This window comes from Sapajus apella, unplaced genomic scaffold (genome assembly GCF_009761245.1).
Source record: "Sapajus apella isolate SASKATOON/1434 unplaced genomic scaffold, GSC_monkey_1.0 scaffold19, whole genome shotgun sequence".
Taxonomy (NCBI): Eukaryota; Metazoa; Chordata; class Mammalia; order Primates; family Cebidae; genus Sapajus; species Sapajus apella.
The window spans coordinates 29,673,538-29,686,846 of NW_022436959.1; the positions used below are offsets into that span (position 1 = coordinate 29,673,538).

Sequence of the window (13,309 nt, forward strand, 5' to 3'; positions counted from 1 at the left end):
AGCTACTCAGGAGGCTGAGTAGCTGGGATTACAGGCACGCGCCACCATGCCCAGCTAATTTTTTGTATTTTTAGTAGAGACAGGGTTTCACCATGTTGACCAGGATGGTCTCGATCTCTTGACCTCGTGATCCACCCGCCTCGGCCTCCCAAAGTGCTGGGATTACAGGCTTGAGCCACCGCGCCTGGCCTTCTCAGAGCCTTTTTTAAGTTGGTGTTCCAGTCGCCTGTTGAAGAGGCCCGGGGGTCTGTTTGTTTTCCCCTGCAGCCACTCACTGCGCTGGCTTAAACAGCGGCGCTGAGGTTTGTGGTGCTTTTTTTTTTTTTTTTTTTTGCCCTGGAATCTACTGTCCTGGTTCTCTGCTCAATCCCCTTTTTAAACAGACGAATGGGTGACTTCCCGTGACTCCAACCGCCAGCCAAAAGGGCACCCGGCCTGGTGTATATTGTACGGAGAACAGCTGCTCTGGGGCGCCGACAAAGCAGCTGCGCAGGGCAAAGCAGCTGCGCAGGGCAAAGCAGCAGCACCGGCCGGCACAGCCGCGCTGGCCGAAAGAGCCGCGCTGGCGACCTGTGGAGCTCCTCCGCCTGGGAATTTCCTAGTCTGTGGGCAATAAAAATGTGGCGTCCACTCACCCTCTGCGCTTTCACTGGGAGCTGCAATCCTGAGCTGTTCCTAAACGGCCATCTTGGATCCTTGTATCTTTGTTCTTAGTAGTTTAAAAGAGGTTCTTGATTTCTGCCTTAATTTTATTTTTTACTCAAAAGTCATTCAGGAGGAGATTACTCAGTTTCCATATAATTGTATGGTTTTGAGCAAGTCTTTTAGTCTTGATTTCTAATTTGATTGCACTGTGGTCCAAGAGAGTGGTTACTATGATTTCAGTTCTTCTTCATTTGCTGAGGAGAGTTTTGGGTCCAATTATGTGGTTGATTTTAGAGTATGCGCCATGTGGTGATGAGGAAAAATATATATTCTGTTGCTTTTGGATGGAGAGGTCTATAGATGTCTATCAGGTCCAGTTGATCTATTGCTGAGTTCAGGTCCTGAATATCTGTTAAATTTCTGCACAGCAATCTGTCTAATACTGTCAGTGGGATGTTGAAGTCTCCCATTATTATTGTGTGGGAGTATAAATCTCTTTGAAGGTCTCTATGGACTTGCTTTGTGAATCTGAGTGCTTGTGTGTTGGGTGCATATATATTTAGCATCATTAGGTACTCTTGTTAAATTGAACCCTTTACCGTTATGTAATGTCCTTCTTTATCGTTTTTGATCTTTGTGATTTAAAGTCTGTTTTGTGTAAAATTGAGATTGCAACTCCTGATTTTTTCTGTTTTCCATTTGCTTGGAAAGATTTTTCTTCATTTTTAATTTTGAGATGGGTCTGTTGAAGACAGCATACCAATAGATCTTGGTTCTTTATCCAGCTTGCCATGATGCCTTTTAATTGGGGAACCTGAAGCCATTTACATTCAAGGCTAGTATTTGTTCCTATCCATATTTTGGCTCAAAAATTAATATTTTGAATTCTATTTTTGTCATTTCAGACATCTCAGCCTAGTTCAGAACACTTGCTGGAGAGGTGGTGTGGTCATTTGGAGGAAAGGAGGCACTCTGGCTTTTTGAGTTGTCAGAGTTCTTGGGTTGGTTCTTTCTCATCTTTGTGGGTTGATGTTTCTTCAATCTTTGAGGTTGCTGACCTTTGGGTGTTTTTTTCTTTCATCCGGTATGGTGACCTTGAGGGTTTGGTTGTAGTATAAGATGGATTCAGCCAACTGGCTTTGGGTTTGGAAGATTTTAGGGGCCAATGCCGAAGCTCTCAACTCCTGGACTGTGTGCTGTAACTCTGGGGGACTTGTGTTGGGCCCTGATATTGTTCTCTGAATCCTTGAGGTTAGGAATCCACTGTATGAGGGGTGTGGTGGGGAGGTGAGGTGGTTCAGATTGCGTTCACTACACTAATGGGTAGTGTTAGCCAAAGTATTTTGTAGTACATTAACACTGAGATCCATCCTCATCTGCACATGACAGCAGCAGTGGCAGCAGAAGCACAGTGAGGTACATGCTTGTTGGCTGAAACAAGGTACTAGTGGGTGCTGGAGTACCTGCTTCCGTGTGGGCATTCACGACAGTGGCAGAGGCAGCACTGCTGGGTGGGGGTAGGTGGTGTTTGCAGGCAACTGTGCATGCACTCATGCTGGTGGTGGTGTTAGCATGGGGGTAGAGTGCTGGTGGTCACAGGACTGTGTGTTCTCTGTGTGCTGCAGGCAAGGGGAGAATCCACTATTCTCTGTGCCTAGTTTCACTCCCAGGTCAGTGTTGACACGAGGGCAGGACACGGGTGGGAGTAGGGCTGGCTGGCTCTGTGCCTGCTAAGACACCAACTGCAATGTTGGTGGTGGCAGGGTGAGGTGGGGTGGAGTGCATTCTAACTGCAGCAGTAGCAGGGCAGGGAACATGCACACACTGCATTGGTGGGTAGGTAAGGCAAAACCTGCTCATGCACATGTGCTCTGGGAAAGCAATGCCTGGCTTGCTGTGGGCCTGGGGGAACTGCAGTGTAGGGAGAGAGCAGGCAGGCCATGGGGGCCACCCCCCCTGGAGCTGTCTGCCAGTCAGGCATGGTCTGCCAGTGCAGAAGCTGTGAAGTGAGCCCCCAGGGCACCTAAGGCTGCTCTGCAAGCAGGTGTGGTGAGGCTGGGCCCCTGAGAGAGGCCAGCAGACAAAGAGGTGCTCAGGTTGAACTGGCTCCATATGATGGACAAGATCACCCTGCAGTTCAGATCTTACAGTTTCCCTAGGGCTTAAGTCTCCTATGGGAACAAGTTGAGCCTGGAAAAATGGGCTTCCCTGGGTGTGCTCCACTACAGCTGCTCCTGCACCAAACCCTCTAGGCTCTGCCTCAGCTGATGTGCTGACCCTACAACTTCTCTAAGGAGCTCTTTCTGCCATCTCGAGTGTCTATGCTGGTCAAGGGGGTCTCCTCCTGCTGGGATTCCAGAGGCCTGTGGTGAGAATGGATTGCTCCTTTCCCGTTAAATTTACCCATTTCCCTGGAGACAATGGGGCCAGGAAATGAGTCCCAGTGTGTGGTAGCCTCATGCACGGTTCTTAGCTTCTTCCTCCTTCAACGCAGCTTCTGTGTCTTCCCTCCATCTACTCTAGGTGCATTCCCTCTGAAGATCTGTTAGGCGTGCTTCAGTCCTCTTGGTTCCTTGGTGGCAGCTGTTCTACCTGGCTGTGTCTGGTCAGCCATCTTGCCCTCCCACCAGAATTTTTTTTTAAATATCAGGTAGAAAAATAGTTTGATTGCTTTGAGTTTTATGTAGCTTTGGACTTTTAAAATGTTAGAATGTATTTACTTACTAAAAGTGATTTGGAAAATTATGTCTTTGGTTTAATTATTGGTAATTACACTGTCATTCTCTTACCCTTGTATATTGAACTAGGTCCAGAATCAAGTTTATGTAGATCCTGAACATGTTATGAGAATCTGATTGGTATTTGTCACCTGTATTTAAAGATTAGCATTGGATTATTTCACATTGCATGCTTGTATCAAAACATTTTATGTATCCCACAAATGTATACACATACTATTTAAAAAAATAGTGCACAAACATTTTTAAAAAGATTTATAAAAATAAATGAATAAATATTAACATTGGACTATTTCACAGTTGTCAATGTGGATTGTTTCCACCAATAACCACTGCTTGATCTATATAATTAAATTTTGTAACAAATATTTTATGATTAAGTTGTTCTTCAATTGTAGGAAGTTTTACACTATTCTATTTTTTCTTCTTTAACTTGTATTTCCATTCCACTTTTTCCCACTGGATTATTTATTTATTTAAAAAACAATTATATAAATATATAGCATCTATTCTGTGTCAGAGATTTTTAAATATAGACCTATTTAACATACTATCTCAGCTTAGGTTTCCTGGGAACCAGATTCTAAGATGGAGACTAGGTTGTAGGATATTCATTAGGGAGTATTGTTTGGATCAGCACCTGAGGATGGAAGAGGAAGGAGGGAAATTAGGCAGAGGGGGAAATTAAGCAGCTATGCAATACCAAAAAAAGGCTTCAGCCAGCCCATGGGTAACTCTGGAATTGGACTGGTCCTTCAGAGTTGTCCTGAGCTGAGGGCCAGGGCACAGGCCTTTATACTATTCCATTGATGTGGATGTGTAATTGAATGTGGAATGTGTAATTGAATGTGAGTGAGGCAATTTCCTCAGGTAAGGCAGTCCCCAAAGAGAGCTAACAGCCGAGCCTGTCTGCTGGCAGCACTACCCAGAGCTGAAGGAAGAAGTCACTAATGACTGAAAAAAAATCTGGAGGTGCATCACAGGGTCTACCACATCTTCATCACAACTTTATGAGGATAATACTATCGTTTTTCCTATTTTGCAGATGAGAAAACTGAAGCACAGAGAAGTGAAATAAGTTAGGTAAGCTCATACATTTCTTAAATGGCTGCGCTGGGATACAAACTCAGACAATCTAGCACCAGCATTGTCCTTCTAACCACTGGCTCATGCACTGGCCAATGGAATTGCCTTTTGATCTAATTATATGCTGTTATTAAAATAATCTTTTAAAGCAGGAGTTAGCAAACTTTTTGTAAAGAGCCAGATTGTAAATATTTCCAGCTCCTCAGGCTATGCTGCCTTTGTCACAACTATTCAATTTTGCTCTTGTAGTGCAAAGGCAGCCGCAGGTAGTACATAAACAAATGTCCATGGCTCTGCACCTACAAAACTACAGAAACAGGTGGCGGGCTGGTGTAGCTTGACCGCTGTCTTAGAAAACTATTTAAAGATAGAGGAAACACTATGGTTTACTGTTACAGGAATGGAATATAACTGAATAAAATAATTATAATGATCCTAGCCTTATTTTAAAAGGGTAAGTTTTAACAGTAGATTTCTCTGTGTGGTAGGTTTAAAAGTGATCATTATTTTCTTCATTATGCTTTTCTGTGTTTTCTAAATGTGAATGTAATTGTTATGTACATTACAATATAAAATGTTTTTTATGAGAAAAAAACAAACGTTATATTATTTTTAAAAGTATAATTGGAGGGATTAGAATACTAAATTCCATAATAGACATGTCATAATCCTATACCCACAAAGTTAAGGCACAAATAAGGTTCAAGCAGCATATTAGATGCTTTATTAACTGGAGCAGTTTTAGCATGATGACTGCAACATGGGCAATGCTAACATTTCCTGCCTTGCTCATTGCTTTTTCACAGGGTCTCTGTTTCATTTGTGGATAATTTGGTGCATTTCTTCTAATGTGCACTGAAGCACTAAAGTAGCAGCTATCAAAATTGTTCTCAAATTGGCACCATTAGTCCCACTAAAACCACAGCCATTTTACTGCCTGATCTCTATCCCTCATTGAATAGGACTTGAGTAAATCACTTTTGGGATTTTGAAACAGATGATGTGGCTTCATTCTGCCAGTCTCTCTGCTCCCACAGCTACTGCCCTGCTTTAGGTCTTAATTACTCCTCACCTGGACGGTAGTCACCCCAGTTGGCCCCTGGCTCCCTGGTTCCTCCCCATTTACTCTAATTCATCTTTTCTGTGAGGCCAGATTGATTCCTCTGAAGCATATGTGAAGCTACCTTTTACTTAGAACCTTTCATTGGTTAACATTCCCTATAGAACAATATCCATACTCCTCAGCCTTGACTTAAGTTGTCATGTTGCAAGTCACAATGGTTGAGAGATGAGAAAAAAACTTGTATTTTCAATGAATCAGATTAACTTTATAATTAGACCCAACGCAGTTATATAAACAGTTTTCTGTTTGTAGTAAAATAAGAAAAAGATTTCCAGAATAAGAACTGGAAAGTAGATGTTTATTAGACTACGAAGACAATGTGTTCAGGGCTAGGATCATTTTGAGAAAAAGACTAGGTCACAGAAAAATCAAAGCATATCTGATTGTCCTGAGTCAGTAATTTGGACTATTTCAGATGTAAGGTACAATGTGTAACTGGAAAACCTTCAGATAGATAACAGACTTGATTCACATGCTCTAAATTTTGGAACATTAGCAGCTCACTTGAGAAGCTAAGCCTGACTTTCTTGGCTAAGTATAATCATAACCCAAGGAAGCAATGAAAGAGAGAAAAAAACCCAGAAACATAAGGAGAACCAGAATTAGAATCAGGACAGGGATGATGTGGACACAAATTTACTTCCAAAGTTTTTCTTCCAAAGTCTTTTTATGACTTGTACACTATTCAGTTTTATAATTATTGTTCTATTGGTATATTTTGTCCTCTTTTTGAAAAATATTTCAAAGAATCTGCTGCTTTAAACTTGAGAAAAGGGATTCAGTTTGCAGCAGTGCTTAAGAGAAATCTCATTTACTAAATTAATAGATGTTAAATGTGTTAGTTGTATAAATGAGGTAAGTATAGTTAATTATTTAAAGATTAGTAAATTACATGTAGTGGTGACTATTTCTCTCTATGTAACATGTATAAAAGCATCTGAAACTTTTTTAAAGGGTTATCAACATGAGGTTGTCCCTACCTACTCTGGCTCAACAGATTTTTTCCCACTTGATTTCTTAATTCATACTAGAGCCATCCCAACGAATTGTTTCCAATGACTTTTTCATAGCACTTTCCTTATAACATGCTTTTGTTCCTTCCCCCACCCCCACCAGCCCCCAGAATACCCTTCTCCAAGACTTAGAAAATTCAAATGCTGTCCATCCCTCAAGATACATCCCTCCAGCCCCTCCTTGAACTCTCCTGCAGCTCCAAGTAACATCTATCCCTGTCTGGACTCCTTAGCATGTTGCTTTACCTCCTTTAGTCCCCATCTCTTTATGAACACACACACACACGAGTATTATAATACTATTACCTATTATATTACATTATTGTAGTTCTACTGTAAATTCCTTGAGGATGCGATAAATTTGACAGTCATCACTGTTTCTCTCATAATTTGTTGAATCAAAAAATGAATGCATGATAAAAAATTATACAAGCATATACATTCTTTTATTCCAACTGAAGATTTAAAAATGTTACTATTAAAATAATATTGAATGACATATAATAAAATTCAAATATTTCTACCATGCACAATTGTTTTCATTTCTCTGTGCTCTTGCAACATTTATTCAAGTGCATACACAGCACATTTGTTTGTGTAACAGGATGTTAAAAATAGACTTTGTTACCTGTAGTTTTCGCTAAAGCTCTGCTAGACTGGAACAGAACAATAGGTGGTAAATACTCCATTCCTCAGTCAGATGCTACTACCTATGCAGAGCTGGAAAATATTTTGCAACCTGAAGACCCAACCGTTTCTGAGAGATCTAAAGGGACTAAAAAGTCTGGAAGAGATTTCTTTGGAGAAGTTCATTTTCTGTGAGTCTCACTCCTAATCCCCTTAGGAGATATCTGCGGGTGAGGAGTAGGTGTTGTTCCACACAGAGAGCTTGATCTGTGCATCTTGAAAGATGGAGGTGGGTAGGGAACAGGATGAGCTGCTTTTGGGCCCATGCCTTAAAATGCAGGTACTGGGGCTAGCTGGTTCTAAAGGCCAAGAGGTGAGGCGCACCTGTGGGGAACAACCTTCACTCTTAGAGTTTGTCAGGATAGAGGACACGTGAGCCTTGCCCTGCAGATGGGATGTGGACTACAAGGGTGAGAATCAGCTTAGAGAAATCTGTAGAACTATCGGCCAGGACTGAGGTGACCACAGCGAGAGATGTTGGAGGTATTCTGCTGGGAACAAGATGGTGTGAGGTAGAGATTGTATTTTATATCTGCTAGAGAAGAGATCTTACATTAGACCAGCATTAAGATAATTTCAGATGAGCAATCCCTGGTAAAGCAGAGTCTCCAAAGAATGCATGCAACCTCTGCAGTGAGAAAGAGATCACCTGAATACCTTCCAAAATCAAAGCAAGGCTACTTGCTAAGCAGATCTTTCCTGTCTTCTACCTGGAAGTGTGTGAAACTGCAATTCATGAGTTTGGGCAAGGCAGAGAGACACAAAGTGGGGAAATGGAAAAGTTGACCATGCCCCCTTCCCTACTGCAGTATTCCAGAGAAGAAACTTCAAGCTCAGAATTTTGGCTACTCCCTGAGATAAACATTTAAATTATTGGAACAAGAGAGTTTTTATCACTAAATTTGAAAGAAGTGACTTTTTATATCAAAGACCAACCCAAAGATTCATTACCACTGCCTGTGATTTCTTCCATGTGGCAAGGAAAATCCTGCCCACCTGCCCCAATAGAAAGATCAGTGGGGGAAAAATAAAATTGTTTTATGATGCGTCCTATGGAGTTCTGCTCTTTTGACAGAGTGGTACCATTCAACTATAATCAGGATGAACAAACCATTTTATTAAACTAACATTTTAAATCTTTAATAAATATAATACAAACTGCAAAATAAAAATAATTTTTCAACTCTACACAAAGATGTTAATTGCATAAACAGTGAGATGTTACACAGGGCAGAGGCCTATAGTTCTTCAGGTTGTACATTAAACATCTCCATGAATGGTCAATTGTATCCTAGCTATTCTGACAGTTATCAGGTAGCAAGGGTTTTGAGGAAGGGGCACTTTTCTAATCTGGGGTAGAAGAAGAATAATACCATGTATCCCAAGGGATATTCACACATAGTGTATCAATTAAGCAAGTGCTCAGACTATTAACAATATTACTATGTGATGAATGTTTATATAGTGGATTAGAAAATAAGCTTATTTCTAGAAACCGGCTTAGTTTTCATTAATTATTACCAACATCTTGGTAATTATTTAATGGTTTAAAAGTTAAAATTTCTATATATATATTTAACATCAGCCAAGGAAGTACATATCTATTATACTGCATCTTTGGAAGTATGCAATAAGTGTAACTGCATTGAGTATATATTGAAGAGCCACAAGACAGTAAATTCAACTGGAAGAGACTATTTTAATTAGGAAGACACTCAATCATCTCCTGTGAGCAGCTTAAGGTTTTTGTTTTGTTTTGTTTTGTTTTCTCTCATCTGGAACAAGCTAAGTTCATATTTAGAAAATAAATTCTTCTTTTGGGTGCATAGGTTTTAAAGTAAATGAGTGTCTTAGTAAATTTTGACATTTCCACTTTGTTTCCAAACACATTTAAATTCCATTCATCTGATTGAAGATCTAAGGCATTCTCTGTTTACTTAGAAATGATTCCTTATATTAATGTGTACAAATGCTAAATTGTATTTGTTAAATGCATGTCTTGTTGCCTAAGAGTTTTCCTTTCTTATAATTTAATATAAATGTCTAGGAAATAAGATTCCCATTTAATAGCTTGTAAAGAATGCTGATGTATCAGCGGTGGCCTTGACATTATTGGATACAAGTAAGATCTACACTGGTGGTTAAATCAGATTGACTAAGATTATTCATTCTAATAAAAGCACTGAATCCATGAGGTGTTCTTGTAGCTGAAATTAACATTGGTGTTCCTACAAGCTCTTTAAAATCTTAGTTACTGAAAATTATTATTCCTTTGACCTAATTTTTTCCTTACTTTGCATGTATTTGACAAGGTAGAGGTTAGGGATTGGAAAGTATATAAAGAATGAAATAAAATGTAGTCACTTTTAACTATATCCACATATAGCCACAGGGAGATGGGGGTTAACACTGATAATTATTCTCAACATTCTTCTTCTGGGTTTTGAGTTAATTGAGAAATATGCATGGCACTCAGAAATACAGGGATCAAAATATCAGCATAGTTATCAGTAAAGATGAATATGTCTTGGACCTGCAACTCAAACCAAGTACCTGTACCCATGTCTAGACTTTGGGGCTTCTCATCAGAGTATTACAGTTACAACAGGTGTCACTCGCTGCTTCCCATCCTTGGATTCTGAATAGTAAGTGTGGAAAAGAGGAAGTCAACATGCATAGGACTTTTAACATATTAACTCTGCTAGTTCAAGAAAAATCAACTAATGGATATTAGATCAATGGATGTTAAACTATCTCCTCCCATCCTAACACCAAGATGGATCAGTGTTAGGGTTGCAAGATTTAGCACATACAAAAATTATAGGCTGCCAAGCTAAATTAAATTTCAGATAAGCCATGAGGTTTTTTTTTTCAGCATTAAGTATATTCCAAATGTTGCATGTGACATACTAAGTATGGGATACACCTAACTCCTCCTCCTATGGGTAGGAGTGAATTAAGGAATATAAAGATACCTAAAATTACACACTAGCAGAAGTATCATGAAAAAATGAAGGCGGGGCATAGGGTTCCCATGACATGCTTTGGGGAATTTTGCAAGTTTAAGTCATCAAAATCTTTGGAAGGATGAAGTTATTTAGAAGACAATCAAATAATGCTACAATATTTAAAATAGTTGTTCATTTTACAACTATTGGTGATGAATGAATACATACATTGCTGTGGGTACTATAAAAGAAGTAAAAAAATCCTGTCCTTAGTGAAATATATATTATTTAAGTATTATCATATAACATAAAATATTTATTTCTCAGTACAAAACACAGTAGGTATTGTTAGATGAATGGTACCATAAATAATGCTAGAAGAATTCAGAGTAGGGAGTGATCTTTGTGGGCTGCATACCAGTTAAGAAGCGTTAAAAAGTAGAAATTTGGCCCATTTACTATGAGTCCAGAGATAGAATGAGCTTCAAGTGGTGGATAGAAAGAAATGGATGATGTCAAATGGTAACTGATCATTTGTTAATAAGTACATATACGATGCCTGCTTTGGATTTCTAGGGCTGTTTGGAGAGTATTTTGCAGGGGCTAAGGATAGAAGTTAGTGAAGTGGCAATCTGGTGGAAAATTAAAGTCTTCATGAGGAATGCTGAAAATACGAACTAATGATAGCTGGTGACCTAAGGAGTACAGTCAAAAATGATAAATCTATGTGACTGGCATGGTATCAACTCTGTTTCATTTATTTTTTATTTTTTAGAAACCGAGTCTCACTCTGTCACCCAGGCTGGAGTGCAGTGGCATGATCTCGGCTCATTGCACCCTCCACCTTCCGGGTTCAAGCAATTCTCCTGCATCAGCCTCCTGAGTAGCTGAGATTGCTGGTGCGTGCCACCATGCCCAGTTAATTTTTGTATTTTTAATAGAGAGAGGGTTTCACTGTGTTGTCCAGGATGGTCTCAATCTCCTGACTTTGTGATCCGCCCACATCAGCCTCCCAAAATGCTGGGATTACAGGTGTGAGCCACTGTGCCTGGCCCACCAACTCTATTTTAACAATTGCTTAGTATGTTGAAGAGTTGAAGGGTTTTCAAAGTACTTTCTGTTATGAAAATTTTAAAAACATGTATATGAAGGGTAATATGACAAACATCAATATACCAACCACCCAGAATTGGAATGTTTCAGGGTTTTTTTTTTCCGTTTACTCAAATCATTGGAACTAGAGTTGAAGTCCCTTTTGTATCCAGTCCCTGTCCTATTCTCCTTTCTCTCTCCAGCGACAACCACTATCAGAAAATTGGTGAGTTTCTGCCTATCAAAGTTTATTATAGATTTATGACATATATATGTATCTGTAAAATAGCTAACATTTTGTATGTTTTAAAATGTTATAGAAAATATATCACTTTTTATATCATTCCATAGCTTTCTTTTCTATTTAAAATTATATTTTAAAGATATATAAAGGTTACAAGATATATTTGTTGAATAAATAAATCAATGTTGTTATGCCCCAAGTTATTTATCCAACCTACTGATGAACATTTAGGTTATTTCCAATATTTTATTATAATAAACATTCTTGTCTATGTATTTTGAACAAATGTTCTAGAATTTCTCTAGGGTATATTTTTAGAAGTGAAAAAATTACACACTTTCATTTTTAACAAATATTGCCAAATTGCTTTGTAATGCAGTTTTACCAAATCACCCTCCCACCATGTGTCCCATTTCCTGACATCCTTGCTAACCCTTTGTTACTCTCTTTAAATTTGTCAATCTAATGAGAAACCTATGATATCTCAGCATTTTTAGCTTGCATTTCATGAATACTAATGAGCATAAACAATTTTTCATATGATTATTGGCCATTCTTATTTCCCTTCTAAAACACTGCCTGTTCATTTCCTATTTTTTTCTTTTTGCTTATATATTCTGGATAGTGATCCTATATATTACAAACATGTTGTAGCGTTGTCTTTTAAGTTGTTTTTGAAATTACAAAACATTTATGGATTTCTACTGTTTACAAAGCTCTTTTGATACCCCAACACTGAGAGAGGTGTTATTTTTGTTGTTGATTCGGCTGCTGCTGTTACTATCCTTATATTTATTGGGCTCCTCCTCATAGTGTTCACTTTGCAGATGTGGAAACTGAGGCTTTCAGAAGTTACAGGTCCAGCATCAAAAAGTGGCAAAACGAATTCTCAGACCTGTGTGCTGTACTCTTTTAAGTGGCAAGAGGGCATCACATAGCATGGAAGTTAGGTATAGTCTCTGGAGATGGCTCATGTCACCTTGTGAGAGTCAACTGCTAAATTTCCAGAAATTTTGTGAGCCAGTTGTTAACCACACATATTATTAAATGTTGCATTATATATTTAACTTACAAATAAATAAATTACATTAAAAACAACAGTAATAAATACTCAAAACTCATTACTTCCTAATTATTGTACTAAACCTTACTATTGTATAAGTACTTGAAGTTGTTTGCATTCATGGCAACTAGATGATGGAAATCCTGCGTAGTGCTATGCTGCTATATATTTGAGTTTCTCTTTCCAATTCCGTGTTCAGTAATGTCACATTCATCATTTGAAATCTGATATAGTAGGACTTTTTACACAATACATATCTGCTACAAATTAGGTCTTGAATTACTATTTTATTTATTGTCTAGACCAAAGAAAGTGATGGAGAAAACAATAATGCAGATTAAACTCAAAAGTGTATTATATCTGTAACAGTTGAGTAAGAAAAAAACTAAGAAAATGTTTCAGTATTTGAAAAGTATTATCTTATTCAGCTGCAAAGTTGCTTATATCAATGACAAACAAATGAAGTTTCAATGCACATCCACCTTTTTCTTTGTTTCGCTTTTGTCTTACTTGTTAAAGAAGAGGAAAATGACAACCAACATTCTTGTTGGAACTACAGTCATTCATCAACTGCAACCATAGATTGGCTAAGGATATAAGAATTTGGTCAAAAATCAATGAAAGCATTCTCTAAGAGTCAATTTGCTATATAAAATTTATAATAGAGAAT

The 13,309-nt window shown here is 38.5% G+C and overlaps 1 protein-coding gene across 6 annotated transcripts in view; it reads left to right on the forward strand.

Annotated features, from left to right (window-relative positions):
• COL28A1 (collagen type XXVIII alpha 1 chain) overlaps nucleotides 1-13,309 on the forward strand; it is a 207,582-nt gene that overhangs the window by 13,883 nt on the left and 180,390 nt on the right. For 3 of the 6 annotated variants that reach the window (XM_032287127.1, XM_032287128.1, XM_032287131.1), the window contains one exon: nucleotides 4,429-4,466. The exons of the other annotated variants lie outside the window; for them this stretch is intronic. The gene's annotated coding sequence lies outside the window, so the exon portion shown is untranslated. The remainder of the gene's footprint in view (nucleotides 1-4,428; nucleotides 4,467-13,309) is intronic. 6 annotated transcript variants of the gene reach the window in all.